The following is a 15,040-nucleotide window of genomic DNA, read 5'->3' on the forward strand; positions in this document are numbered from 1 at the left end:
TTGTTGGTGTTCTACTAGGGGTGAGAATTTTTGACGTCACATTAACTCTTTTTTTTTCATCGGAGTGCACATAGTTGTTATATGAAAAGCGCCTCATTTAAGTGGAAATAATATTTTAGGCGAAACAATAGTCTAAAAACAAATCAGGACAGTTTGGCTACTATATCTAATCATGGTGGATTCCTAAACAAGGGACCCGTTCCGTTAGTTTACCGATAAAAGTGCTTGACCTGGCGCCAGCCTGGGATTTCTAAATAGTTAAATATTAATGTTTTTTGGTGGACAGTTTTCCAGTAAAGGTAACAACACAGCCTACTAGAATATAAATACCAATATGAGACACAAAAGCATTTGAAAAAAGATGAACAGGAGTAAGTGTAGCTTAGGCCTATGCAATAACTATCCTTTCAGAAACTTGACAGAAGTCGACATTGATTGTCGTGAGAGCTTATGTCGTAAGCATAGATCTTTATGGGGTAATGAGTCAATCAAAATGTTTTCCTATAGGCTAATTAATTTATCGCTTGTTGTTACAGGGGGTTGGTTTACTCGACAATCAAAAACCGGCAATGAGTCCTAGTCCGCACAGACTGAAAACATTTATATGCTGACATCCACATATGTTGGGCAATTATACATATTTCAGTCTAATAAGGCGCATTTAGAACTTTATTGGCATTATAGGACATCTCACGTGGGCTCTAATGTAGCCAAACTGCTGAGTTTGAAAAGTTTATTCTTCAGTCCATCTCAAATTGTCATATCTTGCTGAGTGTTCATTTTAGTGAAATTTAGCGCTTCAGAATCTTCTTCAAAAACAGACCTGCACATTCCCATCGTTTAGCTACGCCTCACACGATATAGATTTGACCAGGCTACATATTTTAGTTGTAACTTAATTGCAAGACCATCTAAATTCAGTTCTTAAACATCCAAAAAGAGACATGCTTCCTGTCTGCACAATTTTAAAGTTTTAACGAATCTGCAGACACCTTGATGTTTTGGAGTGATAGACACTGCCCATTTACGTCACTTTAGGTCACCAATGGCAATTCATCAGTGTCAATTGATCGGTATTGATGGGCGAATTCGTCGATATTGCCACAGGAAAGTACGCGCAACGCCGGGCTTCTGGTCATAGAGGGAATTTAAAGGATATGATAGTGACCCGGTGCAGATGCTCTAACTTTTAGGAAGACGATTTCACCACCAACTGTTTTTGTCTATTTCTCCGAAGGCTGTTAATTAGCACTGATTGTCTGACGTCTTAAGTGTTAGACCAAAATCAAACCATTTGCTACAACGTGGGGCAGATCATAGGCCAAGGCCGTATCCTTTCCTCATAATGTCCTTGAAAACCTGGTTTGAGAATAAAAAAAAATGTGGTAAGTGAATTTCTATTAAAACCGTTTATTCTAACACTTTATTTTCTTGCCACAGGACACCACTGTTGCAAATGCTTAGACGTCAAGGCCAAGTCCCTGCCAAGGAGGGACATAAACGTGGGTGAGAGGAAACTTCTGAAACAATTTTTTTAATACCTCAGGGTTGATGTTTATACTGTCCTAGATTATGGCCAGTGCCATTTCTACCAGTTGCCTCACGCTTTGACACCGAAAACTTCTTCGGTTACCTGATGCTTTTGGAAGCTACAATTAGCCCTCACATGGCGGCAACAGAGAGGCCCGTTGTCCTAGGTTGATGCCCTCGTATTGATCTTGGAAGCAGCAGCCACCCTGTCACATATAGGCTACGCAACAGGGTGTTTAGGGGTAGTCATTTTCATTAGCCTATGTATTATTCCTGGCTCTCAAAACGGCTTCAAGGATTTGAACTGCAACATGAAATTATGAGCCGGAGGTGTGCGATAAAGACTAAAGCAAAAGTAGATTATTACTCCAAATCGGTTTCAGTCGGAATAAGTGCATGGTCAGTTTTGACCTACACGAGCATTGTTGTTAACAGGGAGTAATAATGTATGTGAAATTAGAGAGGCCTATTGAAAAATAACGTTTGGAATGCATTGAAGTACTCATCGAATATTCATTAAATATATGTAATTTAATTCCCGTGATTTGGGAGTTACATTTACACACACACACACACACACACACACACACACACACACACACACACACACACACACACACGCACACACACACACACACACACATATTTATATAAATAATATAATACACTTATTAATAATAGCAACAATAAAATGATTATAATACAGAATTTGACAAATATGAAATATGACAGCACCAAGCCAGAAGAAAATGGTTTAGTGACCAACACGGTAGTCGATGGGTCAGATAAAAGGTCTGACACTGAGCAATTGACTAATGGATCTTTTGCTTTACATTTTTGAAGTGTGCCGGGAAAATGTGCGCGAGCAATTTATTTATTTATTTTATGTATGTATATATGTACTGTATGTATGCATTTATCTATGTATCCTCACTGTTGAGGATGAGTGTGTTTAGCATAGTTCATATGATGATAGATTTTCCCTTGCACCTGATTTGCCTCTGTCGTCAGCATATTGGCTTTGTGGTATTATAACCTACATTTTCAAAGTGAAATATCGAGTATTTACAACAAATTGCATTGCTTGTTTTTGTCTCCAAGTGCACACAACGCTCTCTTCACCTTTTCCGATGGTGCAGCCGATCAACAGATATGCAACCCATTACCAATTTAGATCAGATATAGGATGAAGACGTTTTAGCTGAAAACAACTGTGATATTTCTGTATAGGTTTCAGCGATGTTTTAGCCATATAAGCCTCTCCATCCAAAACAGTTTTGACGTTAAAGAGACCGTATGCAACGATTTGCCACTTTTTGAAGCTTGTTTTTATAGGCAACTAGTACTGGTATTATCTTCAAATGAATACTCATGGTATATGTTCATGTGAAGAACAAATAAACACACCTGTCGTTCCAACTAGTCACCGTGGCTATATGCACTATATAGTTCTGTGGTACAGGCCGGAACACCCAGGGTATAGCCTAATGATGATAAAAAAGCTTTCGTCTGACATCGCCAACGATGGCCAAAATATATGAAGTTAGCATGCTTTTTATCAGTGCCAACTCTGCTTTAGTTGGTGTTTTGTAAGGTTTTTGCATGCCTTTTTAGTAGTTAGATTGCTATTTTCCAACCAAAACTCATCCCTGGTGCTGAAAAAGCGTAGTCTTTGAAAGAGAGTTTCATGAGCCTAATTAAACACGATTTCCTAGTTTAATCCATACATAGGCCTACATCCATGTAGGCAATTTCAAAATCACACTTTTTTTCCCCTGGATCGAAAAGTGAGCTCTTTCATTGAAAGAAAATATCCGATGGCGGTCTCTCTATCAAATATTAAACATGTCGACAGAAAGGGTGCCTCGGGAAACCGAATAATTTATTTCACATTAATATCAGGGATTTGGTGGCTCCAGTAACTCATTAGCATTGAGTAACGCCAGTAAAACCAATAGACACAGCTCAAATCTTTGTTCTTAACACTCACTAAAACGCGCCCCTGTTGACATAATTTTAAAGGCCTGCTTGAAGTTAAGAACTCCTTTTGCATGCTCCATACCGACAATTTTGTGCGAAAGCTGTATATCCCGGAAACCCAGATGTACAGGCCTAGTTCTATTATAGGGTAGGCTACATTTGCTTTGCTGTGGCTATCAGGTCGAGCCCATATTGAATGGATGTCCAAAAACTGTTGAAAGAACGTGTTTCTCAAATTAAATCGAAATGAAAGGACAAAGTTACACCATCTGACACTAAAACTAAAACTATCCCTGGTGAACGCCAATATGATACGCTATCTGTTACTCATTGATTTATCCAGAAGTTTGGTGTGATGAAAAGGGGAGAGGTGAGTCACAACAAACAAACCACAGTGATGTAATCATCATGTGCTCGGTTGTCAAGATCTCCTTATCAATTTGTATTGAATGGATAGTAGTTAACTGCAATCATTAGAATAAATATGGGTTCACAAAGTCTGTATGCTATTATTTTGTTCTTCGTTTGTTGTGTGACAATACAGCTAATGGTGTATAGCTTTAGAAATGCATCATAGTAAAATATAGCATAAACATCGCATAGTATTCACATAGCATAGTGAATAGAACGTTAACAGCATTTTGTGACATTGGCCTGTGTAAGTGTAGTCTGCATTCTTCTCATACTCTGTGTAGGCCAGCTTTGTTCAGATTTTCGGGGATGTGACAATGTGAAGTATGTCCGTGAAAGATCATTGCCATCGCCAAAGTTCGTCAGGGTAACGATAATTTCTGAATGGACTTCAAACCAAATGGCCTCCGTTTTATTCTGTTATTCTACACGGTGAAGACACAGAGAGAGAGAGAGAGAGAGAGAGAGAGAGAGAGAGACAGAGGGCCGTTTCCAGCTCTCCTCGAGCGACTCCCGGGGCTAGATTCATCACTCCTAATCTATTCCAAAGTATATTTACTTGAATCTGTGTATTGGCAAAAGTTAAGTCGTAATGTCACTTTGATCAGCTCCCCAGACTAACTCACTACTGAGGTAGTGACTCGGACTATTGGACCTCAGTGGATGATTGTAGAGGATTTTACACCTGTTTAGAGGATTGCCTATACACCGTATTCCTTGTCGTCCAAATGACAGTCCTATGCTGTTTATTGTAACCAGTTTGCTTATTAGTACGAGGGCCAAATGCAATTGACCTTTGCAGACACCATAGCATTTAGCATGCTCTTGTTAGGTTATTCAGACGGAATGTTTTCGCCCGTCAGTGCACGGAAGCACTCTCAGTGATAAATTCAGTATTTGAAGTAATTTTGGCCTTTGAATATGTATTTTTACCGATCTGGATCATAAGACCAACTTGAGTTTATTCAAATAATGTATATGATATCTAGCCTAATTGATCAGATGGTGCATCTCTGAAGAGGACGTGAGATATTTTTTTTAGCGTTATCGTGCATTAAAATAATAAAGCTTGCACAACGCAAAGCTTGCACAAAGCAAATAGTATATATGCTGAGGAATTAGTGCGCTGTGCATAGCTAATGATTTAGGGACCTTTGGAAATGTGATGCAGTGATCCATGGCGTAGGAACCAAATCGATCTATCTGCATTTCAATCGATCGGGATACATTCCAAGAAAAAATGGTGCCATGCAGAAACAAAAATTGTTCTATCCTTGAATGTATATTTCGAGCTTTTCAAAGCATTTTGTAGTCTATCGGCATGATATAAAAAGCACTCTTTCTGTAAACATGTTTTTGAAAGAATGTAAAGAAAGCCAAATGGGCCTACTTTAGATGTCTCAAATAATTTATTTGCTGTTTTAAATTAAGGTATTTTTTATAATCAGTCTGTGATGGAAATGTTTTATTTTTTCTTTCATTTGTAAAATGCTTTTTGCATTTCTTTTCTCATATCTCATTGTTTACATTCTATCGATAATCAATGTATTGATCCAAAGCATAAAGGTTTATTGAACAGAGCGCACCATAGTCATTCATCATGGCCTTAAACGTTAAAGGATATTGTTTGAATATCGACTTTTTCTTGTTTTATTCTAAATTCATTTGATGAAAAATAATTTCTTCATATGCACGTTTATCCATTTGAATCGGTATTTTCCACAACTAGCTCACTAAAATAATTAATTTCGTTTTAATTTGCACCTTTCATTTTATATCAATCATACAAAAACGCCATTTGGTGTTATTAGTTGTTGAGAAAACAAGCAAACAATGAAATAAACTTTTCTTCAAACTTTTACGTGATAAGAGACTTAGCCCACATACTTTACAACCATAGAGAATACATCGCGTTTGTGTTCAAATATACTGAATTGGAGTAAGCGAGGTAGGCTACCTTATATCCGTTGACAAGTGAACTCTTTAGGCCCATCACCTCAGACATATTTTTATTGGCTGCACAATGTTCTCATTCGTGACGAATATAAATGAAAATGATTTAAAATTAATTCTTTATTCCAACATTTCAAAGTCAAATAAAACTCTTTTAGCAATCAGATACTTTCTTACAGGTATTTTTTTTTTCAAAGCAGTTTAAGAAAAAGGAGAGAGTTTTTCAGGTTGTTATCAGTGAATGCTTTGTTTGTTTCATGACTAATTGTTTGTGGTCACTTGAATTGGGTGCGCATAACGTACTTGGGGAAATGATGTCATCTCATTGGATTTTTATGAAGCTGACACATAAGCAATAGGTGCACCTGGATTAAGCTGGCAATTGAATCGCTCCTATTGTGTTCACAGATCATGTTCATATTGATTTCTAAAAGACTGTATTCAAAATCTGCAACATCAATACGCACTGCAGTCAGGTAATGTTAATATGCTATCAGTATGAAAAAATGAAAATTGTTTTTTATTTGATCCCATTCATTAATTCACTCGCATTTTCACATCACAGGCCCCCTCAGCTGCATGCAGGCTTGGTGACAGTGCTTTTTCTCAGCTGTGCTGAAATATGGGTCTGGTGGTTTGAATTCCACAAATGGCATCACTGCTTAGGTGAATTCTGCTTGGTGTAATAAAAGACATACACAGTATTGTTTGATTCCAGAATAGAAGTTTATTCGGTCGCCCTGTAATAGACTGCTGATAACTGTTCATTGATGAGTCAAATTGATTGAACAATTCACCACACACATATCATAGACAGCTATTTGATACATACTGTATAGGTTGGCACCAGGCACCATGAATATTCAGACGGGTCCATTAACCTTGAAAATGTCATTTCAGTCCTTTGTCAGCATTCTGTGCATCATAGAATATTCCGCTGGGTACATTTCTTTTGGGTGAATATAACTATTTACATTTCTTGCTACTTTAGACTAATTTAGAAATATGCATAGAAAACACATTTGCAGTTTTTTCGCACAAAATGGCTATACATTTCATTTTGTAAGACCCTATGGATGTCGATTTTATTCATGCGTGCATTGTACATCTTTTATCAGTGCATTCTCTCTGTGTTCAATGCATGTACTCTGTGTGTCAACAACATGTCCTAAGGGACTTTTTATTTCTCAATATTGCCTTGTTATCCCCTGTGTGAAAAGTGTTTAGGTGTTAGGTTTAGGAGTGTGTGTGTGTGTGTGTGTGTGTGTGTGTGTGTGTGTGTGTGTGTGTGTGGGTGTGTGTGTGTGTGTGTGGGTGCAAATATGTGACTGTGCATGTATGCGTATAGGATATATTTATATCCATATGTGTGTGTGTGTGTGTTTGTACATATATCCCAACCTCCGCACCCGATGGAGCACTGGTGTTGCTAGGCGACGGAGGGAGAGATGGATTGAGAAGGCATAGTCGATCAATTCTTCAGAGACAGAGAGAAAGGAGGGAGGGTGACCTAGGAAGAGTCAAAGAGAGGCGAAGATGGTGGAAACCCTGTGCAGACAGTTCATGCGAGACTGTATTTTTTTTCTCCCTGCTTATTTGGCTGGTCCCAGGCTATCATTTTCAGCATTCAATCTGCTGCTAGCCACACAACACCCAAGGAAATTCATTCAGTCGATCGGTCCACCTCGCTTTCATCAATACCCTCAATTGAGGTCCCCCATTCAGATGTTGAAGCGGGGCGCTGCAATGTTGCCCACGCTGATGAAGTAGTTTTTAATAGCACGTTTCACACCCTTTCCCTTTCCATTGGTGCTCGGATCCACAAACCCGACCAGATGCACACCACCCGATCACTACAACACCACCCCCCCTCACCACCGCCACCACTACCCCCCCCCCCGCCATCCCTCCATGTGTCTGTGGAGCCTGGTGTTGAGAGTATCGACTGCGTATTGATCCCCCACTCACCCCCCCGCAGTCAGCCCTTGTCCTACATAGCATGGCCCTGTCTGATTTCTCCCTTAATGGCTTTTATCCAGCTCCGATCTTTATTTAAACTGAAAAGTAGGAATTAGCACTCACCCAAGCCGCCTCCCCACCGCTTCCTCTCTCTTTCTGTCCTTTTCGTAAGAGAGTCCACGGAAAACATTTCCACCCCCCTCTGAGTTTCTGTCTTTTTTTTCTCTTTGTTGTTTTTGTATTTCTGTTCACTGGACATGTTTTGCTACATCTTTTTACTCATGTAGACACACATGCATCTATTTATCAGTTTTAACTTTAAATTAATATAGGTAACACTTTGCCTTTCTTTATGAAATGACCCCACAAAACACTTTCTACCATAAATTGAATGAATCTACCATAAATTGTTTTTGTCAACTGAAATATGACAACTTTTTTTATTGATGGGGTTTTCTTGATAGAGTTTTTCTATATATTTTTTATGATGAGATTTGAATAAGCTGTCCTTGGTCACGTAGTGTCGGGATGAGAGTCTTATCTAGGCCAAGCCATACCAAATAAGACACAGTGTTCTATCTATGCTGGCACACAGAATGGGGATTAATTGATTTCCTAATACCACAAATAAATCAATTCTTACCTTTCCCTTGAGCTCTCTTGGCCAATCAGATTGCCCGCTGTTTGATCAACAGGGGTCCGTCGACCAATAGCGAGTGGATTTTGGACAGACTAACAGCAAAATGGAGGTGAACTGTCTTGGAGGCCGGAGGAGAGTCAATCAGAATCTCATTGGGGGTGGGGGGTGTGCTGTTACTGTGGTCTGGAGTGAGGAGTTGCACTTAAATACACACTGGTGTCGGACAAAGTGCAACTCTCTGACTGATAGCTTTAAATCATGAAGTAGAAAGAGTGAAACTAGAGGAGGGGACACACACACAGTTTTTGCACCTGGCAGATCAAATTCTGTGACTCATATTTGAATGAAGTTATATGAACAACCTAGAATCATTATTATTGATGAACAACCTAGAATCATCATTATCGGGATTGGTTATTGTTGATAATGATGGTGATGATTATTTGACGTTGTTTTTATAATCCTTTAATAATCCTTAACAACAAATGAATGTTGGCATTGGCATTGTGTTGCACTCGTCCCACTCTCCACCGACCAGCCAAAAGCTCTCTTTTGTCAGTGGCCTAAAATGGCTGCTCGTCTCTCCATCCATCGTATTTAAGTTGTACTTATCTTATCACCACTCTCGTTTTATCCGTCTCCATTAGGCTCTCTCCATCGCTCGCCTTCAGCTCTCTCTTCCTCCCTTTCATTTCCCCCTGTCTGTGAGTGTTTGTTGCCTCCGTCTGCACGCATATCTGGCCTGCACTCTCGCTGCCTTCTTTCCCACATGTTTTCATCCAGAAGCTACAATCATAAGTGGCTAAAAATACTGCCTTTTTCTTTAAAAAAAAAAAAAGAAAGAAAAATTATTGATTTTGCCCCTAGCATTGTCTATGGTGAGAAAGAAAGAGGGAGTGAGAGAGAAGGAAGGAGAAAGGAAAAGAGACATTGAGAGAGAGAGAGAGAGAGAGAGAGAGAGGTACAGAGAGGGAGAGTAGAAAGGGAATAGTGTTTCAGGAAACCACTGAGTGTATTTTACCCTCTCCATTGTACAAAGGCTAATTCAAAATATTCTATTTTGAGACGCCTGGAACGGTAATGTCTGACAGTCTAACGCAATTTGTCTTTGTGGTGAATGCTTAACTTCTAATATCTCTGCATGGGTATTGTTTATTATTCACACAAATTAAAACATTTGCAAATACACACACACTGTATGTTATTTGCGGCAACAGTTTTAGGCTATTTTGTCACTTCTGTATAATGGAAATGGAGAGAGCTGATCAATAGCGTATTGATCGGAGCTGGAGAGTCGGGAATTGAGAGTGAGAACAAGGGGGTATTGGGTGGGGGTTGGCTGTGAGATATATTTTTTAAATCCTTTATTCTGAAAATGACAAATACTCTCTTTGAAAAGGGGGCGAGTGTAGCTTGAAGACCTGGCCAATCTCTTGCTTACTGAGTTGGTATCTGTTAGACCTCTCCAGCAGACAGGACTTATCACATCTTCCAGGAAATCTTGTTTGTATTTATTTGCATCTTCCGATGTGAACTTGTTGATATTGTCTCAATAAATTCATAGGTAGCTAGATGTATCTTTTTCTTGTCATCAGTAGTGAAATTACACCTGTTAAAGTTTGAGGTCCACAAGGGACCCTTGGAAAAGTCAAACCTTGTGGTTTTAAAGTGGAGCGCTTACCAGCGTTGCATGTCCAACTTCCTTGCTTTTGAGAGGCAAACTCGACACAATAGGGAGTCGTTTTGACTATTCTTCTTGGTGTACTCTTTGCACAGTGAACGGGTTCGGTGAAAGGGAGGAAGCGACTGAAAGTAGGCCACTCTTTTGAGGCCCCTATTAATTGCAGCTTCTGTTTTTATTTTTTTTTGTTTTACAGCGCATCATAATGTTCTTGCAGCCTATGTATTTTCTGAGTTGTAATTACATGTGTTCAGCCTTTTTGCACTTACTGCTCCTCAGGGAGTGCATCCGATCTGAAAAAAAAAAGTTTACCATTAGTGATGTTGTGTGTTAAGTGGAATAAACCATTGATTTTGTCATCGGCCACGGTATCGTAGCCAATGACCACATTACCCATATAAAATAACTCCAAGACAGCAATTTTCTGTGTGTTTTTAATCAGACCATTATACTGGGACTTGCCTAACCCACAGATAGAGCTCAAATGTTTGTGCCATGCTAGAGGGGATCAATATGTTTCTGTGCCACCTAATGTTCGGAGGAGGGGGGCATGTGAGAGTTATCTGCGCTGGTAACATCAGCGCACACAAGGGGCGAGGTGTGTATGCTGTGCTAATGTGCGAAGCTGGGAATCCATTGATCTCAGTGCAGGATGTCAAACATTTTAGAGCGGATCTCGTCCTTGTTATTGCCCTATGCAACCGGGGCTGTTAGGGCATTAAAAATCACTCGTCCCTATCTGTCCAGGCCTATCTCCATGCACTGTGCGGAGCAACACAAGAATATGCCACCGAGATGCTTTACGCCACCCCCCCGCCCCCCCTCTTCCCTTCCTCCTCTCCGCTGCGTACCTCAGTCTCTCAGTCATCCTCTTTGTCTCCATCAATCTTTATGGCGCCTGGTTGCGCCTCCCTAATGTTTCCGGACTCGACTGTCTCCCCGTTCAAAAATTCTTAATTAAGCCCCGTTGTGTGTGAGTGTGTTTACGGTCGGTGCCAAACTGCAATCTAACGGGGGCTAATAAAACAACAGTGTGGAGTGGAGGCTGGAGAGGGGCAGGCTGGACACCACTCCACATCCCAACAACCCTCACCACCTCCGTTTCTTCCCTGTGTCTTATCTACATCCATCCTTTTCCATATCTGTCCATTTTCTACCTCGCAGGTAAGGGGAGGGGAGGTGGACATATGAACAGATATCAACTGGACTGCCCCCCCCCCCCCAGTGTCCAGTGACCCATGAGGACCAGCACTGTGCTACAAATAATGTTACTGAGTACCTTATTTGCTCGATAAGGATGGGAAACATGGAAAATATATCTTGGCTCTAATTCTCTGACAGGTCCTTAGGCACCATTTCCTGACCTTAGGGTTCATTTTCAGAGAAGTACTAAATCATATTAGAGGGTCAAAGGTCACGGAGCTAAATTAGGCAAATGGATTCACGGTGGAAGGATTAATCCCAGGGCAAAGGTGGAGAAAGGGGATAACGACGGCAAGAAGTGAAGAAAGTCACAGAGGAGCAGAGCTTATAATATTTCTGGTCTTCTTTAACCAGTTGTTCTTATTTTGGAAATGAACATTAGAGAAAAGACATTTGCTGACCTCCCTACTAAAAACACTATTAAACACTCCAAAGTGCGATACATGTTTTATTTTACAGATTGAACGTGTCTGTGTCTATGTGAATGTCACTGTATGGTTTTGTGAAAGAAAACAAAGGATCCCCTGTCAAAGCATTGTGTCTGAACCGCACACCTCACCCCTATCTGTGTCATCACCGCTTCTGTCTTCCACTTCACTTCACTGCACGGCCGGTCATCACATCTGATGTGAGACTCCATGTCACTAAAGGATCCACAGATGGCAGCCCGGCACATCATGGTGCCGTTGTGTGAAGTGTGTAAGTGAAGGGTGCCGTTTGAACGGAGGGCTGTACACATCATGATGCCGTTGTGTGAAGTGTATAAGTGAAGGGTGCCGTTTAAACGGAGGGCTGCGCCGGCTAATCAGTGGAGAGGGCTAGAGAGTGTCGGGTGGACTCCACTTTGAAGAGTCCTCAAGTCCTCTCCTCTTCTCTTCTCTCCACTCCTCGCATCTCATCTTGACACCTCTTAACCTCAGTCCATCATCTCTCGCTCTCCCGCTCTCTCTCTCGCTCTCTGTCCCACTGACGCCTCCACCTCCATCCCCCAACCCCTCATCAGCTCAAAGCTACAGCTCCCTGAAGGCAGAGGCGAGGCGCCTTCACCAGGCGGACGAAAAACGCAGAATAAATCTTGTGGTGTGCCACGGAGTATGGCTTCATGTAAGCCGGGGTGGGGGGGGTGGGGGGGGCACGGAGTATGGCTTCATGTAAGCCGGGGGGGGGGGGGGCTTACGCTGTTCAGAAAATCAGCCTCAACAGCATAACAAGAGCCTCTTCTAATGCATGAATGTTAATCATCAGAAAACACTACATCCCCCCTGCCTTTCATCTGCGTCATAGATAAATCAGTATGTCTTTTACCATCGTAGAGGTCAAATGCACAGATATCGTAAGAAATATGCATATATGGATGTTTGGTGAAGTAAAATTATGGGGAACGTTTCAGTTCCAAACAAGCAAGGTGTAGAGGTTCGGAGGCAGTGCTGTCACTTGCTTATGTAAGTGGGGTCAGGAGGTTAGGGTTAGCAGGAGAAGGTGAGGGAGGTCGGAGGTCATTGGGTGGTCCTGTTAAAATACCTTTTAGCCTCTTCCGTGGTCGTTATGTAATGACAAGGAGAACAGCCAGAACTGGAGGGCAGATCTGGGTTGTTAGCCTGTGTGCACAGTCTCCTATGGCGTAGCGTTTTAGCCTGTGTGCACAGTCTCCTATGGCGTAGCGTTTTAGCCTGTGTGCACAGTCTCCTATGGCGTAGCGTTTTAGCCTGTGTGCACAGTCTCCTATGGCGTAGCGTTTTAGCCTGTGTGTACAGTATCCTATGGCGTAGTGTTTTATTACCTTCTCATTAGCATTTAAAATAAGTGTCACAAAGGTCAAGGAGGGTCGGGGAGGCACATGTGTGTTTTTTCCCATATGCTAATTTTATTTCAGCTTATTTTATTTTGTTTATATATTTCATAATAAATGCTGTTAAGTGCAGTGTGACTGATACATCTCCATCCATTCCTCTCAGGCGCTATATACTCCGACTTACCACTGAGAACAGCTGCACTATAAAGCACACGTCCGTGCAGGTATTCATGCATTACACCCAAGCAAACTGTATTTCAATCCATCTCTGTGCACTGCACAGCCCCCCGTTCCTCTGACGCATTCCCTCTGTGACTCTCTTCCCCTGCACACAATTAACCCTTTCCCTCTGTCACACGCCGCCCCATAATCTTCATCCTTAATGCGGCCCTTAGTGCACTATCTATGCACAGTACCTTTTATCAGGCCCGAGCCATTAAATTAATAAATCAGTATTGACAACCTATCAGCTAGGGAATAAATGACTTGGATGTAGTAGAGGGGTACGTGGTCACGTGACTTTTTAGTGCCCACAATTTCATAATTATTCTCGGTAACAAACGCAATGGTGTGGGGCCCCTCCCCCTTCTCTCTCTCTCTCTCTCTCTCTCTCTCTCTCTCTCTTTTTCACATATATACACACACACACACACATAAACATACACATGCATACATTTTCCTGTGCTCTCTTTGTCAAGATCCCCCTGGTGAAAAATTAACAAGACACAGAACAAGAACGCAAAAGAAGAGAGTATCTCTCCATAGATCTTATAGAACTGCATGTAAGCAGCTAAATAATATGACATGTACAGAATTGTGTGTATTAAGTGCATACATTCTAGCAAATCTCTTCAATTAGAATATGTGATGGGTGTTGTGTTTTCCAGGTAACACATATTTCATGTGCCCTGATATTACTACACAAAGGCAGCTTCAGGATTAAGGAAATAAAGAAGACACTGGAGGAGAAGGGGGCAGCGTAGTGGCCGAACCATAGAGTCAATCATGAAATTGCTCTTATTGCCCTCCGGCCACTGCTGACCTCTTGACCCTGGCCATGGCCTACAGGGCAAAGGTCACTCTCCAGGGTCAGAGGGGATCACTTCTGGCCTGGTCCGAGATGCCATTTCCATGGAAACCGTACAGTCCCTGGAGAGAAGAGAGAGAAAGGGCTCTGGACATCACCACAGATCTGTCCATACATTACACCACTGCAGATGTGTGGACCTCCTCATCTGCCCCTACTGTCACTAGACAAGCCTGAGGATGACAAAGAGGCTAAATGTCCCAGGGACATACCTGATCTGATGAAAGAAGCAAATTTGACATTTTGATGAAACAGTTCTCTCATATTCCCTCCAGTTTGCAGCATAATGGATGAGACTGTTAACTGACCGTAACAAATACGCATAAAGTTCGATTGAAATTGATACCGTCTGAAACGGCATTGTATGATCAGTTCATTTGCGTCTTGCGCCATCTAGTGGCTGTCAAGTGTTCCAACTTTGAATTAAGAACTACCGGCTCCTCTATCTCTCACCTTGCTCTCTCGGGATTGACGGTCGATGCTTCGTTCTACCATATGTTTGAGCCCAGCTGCCAATCAACAGGTCAACATCACCCCGGGGAGAGCGGATGGGTTTGAGGCAAAGATCAAACAACGTAGCCTACCTCTGGGAGGACAGTTGCATATGAAAAGACAGACACTAAAACATGTCTTCAAAGATGTCAGCGCTACACAGGGAGGCAAATTATTGCATACAGAATTACATCGCGCCTCGCCTCGCATTCATGACTATTGATCTGACATTATTGGGCCTCTTGCCGAGGCCTTTTGTTCCTTTGACGCAACTTCTCTTAGCGCCGCGCCAGGGTGCTAATGCAAACTTTG

Source organism: Clupea harengus, chromosome 10, assembly GCF_900700415.2.
Source record: "Clupea harengus chromosome 10, Ch_v2.0.2, whole genome shotgun sequence".
NCBI classification, from domain to species: domain Eukaryota; kingdom Metazoa; phylum Chordata; class Actinopteri; order Clupeiformes; family Clupeidae; genus Clupea; species Clupea harengus.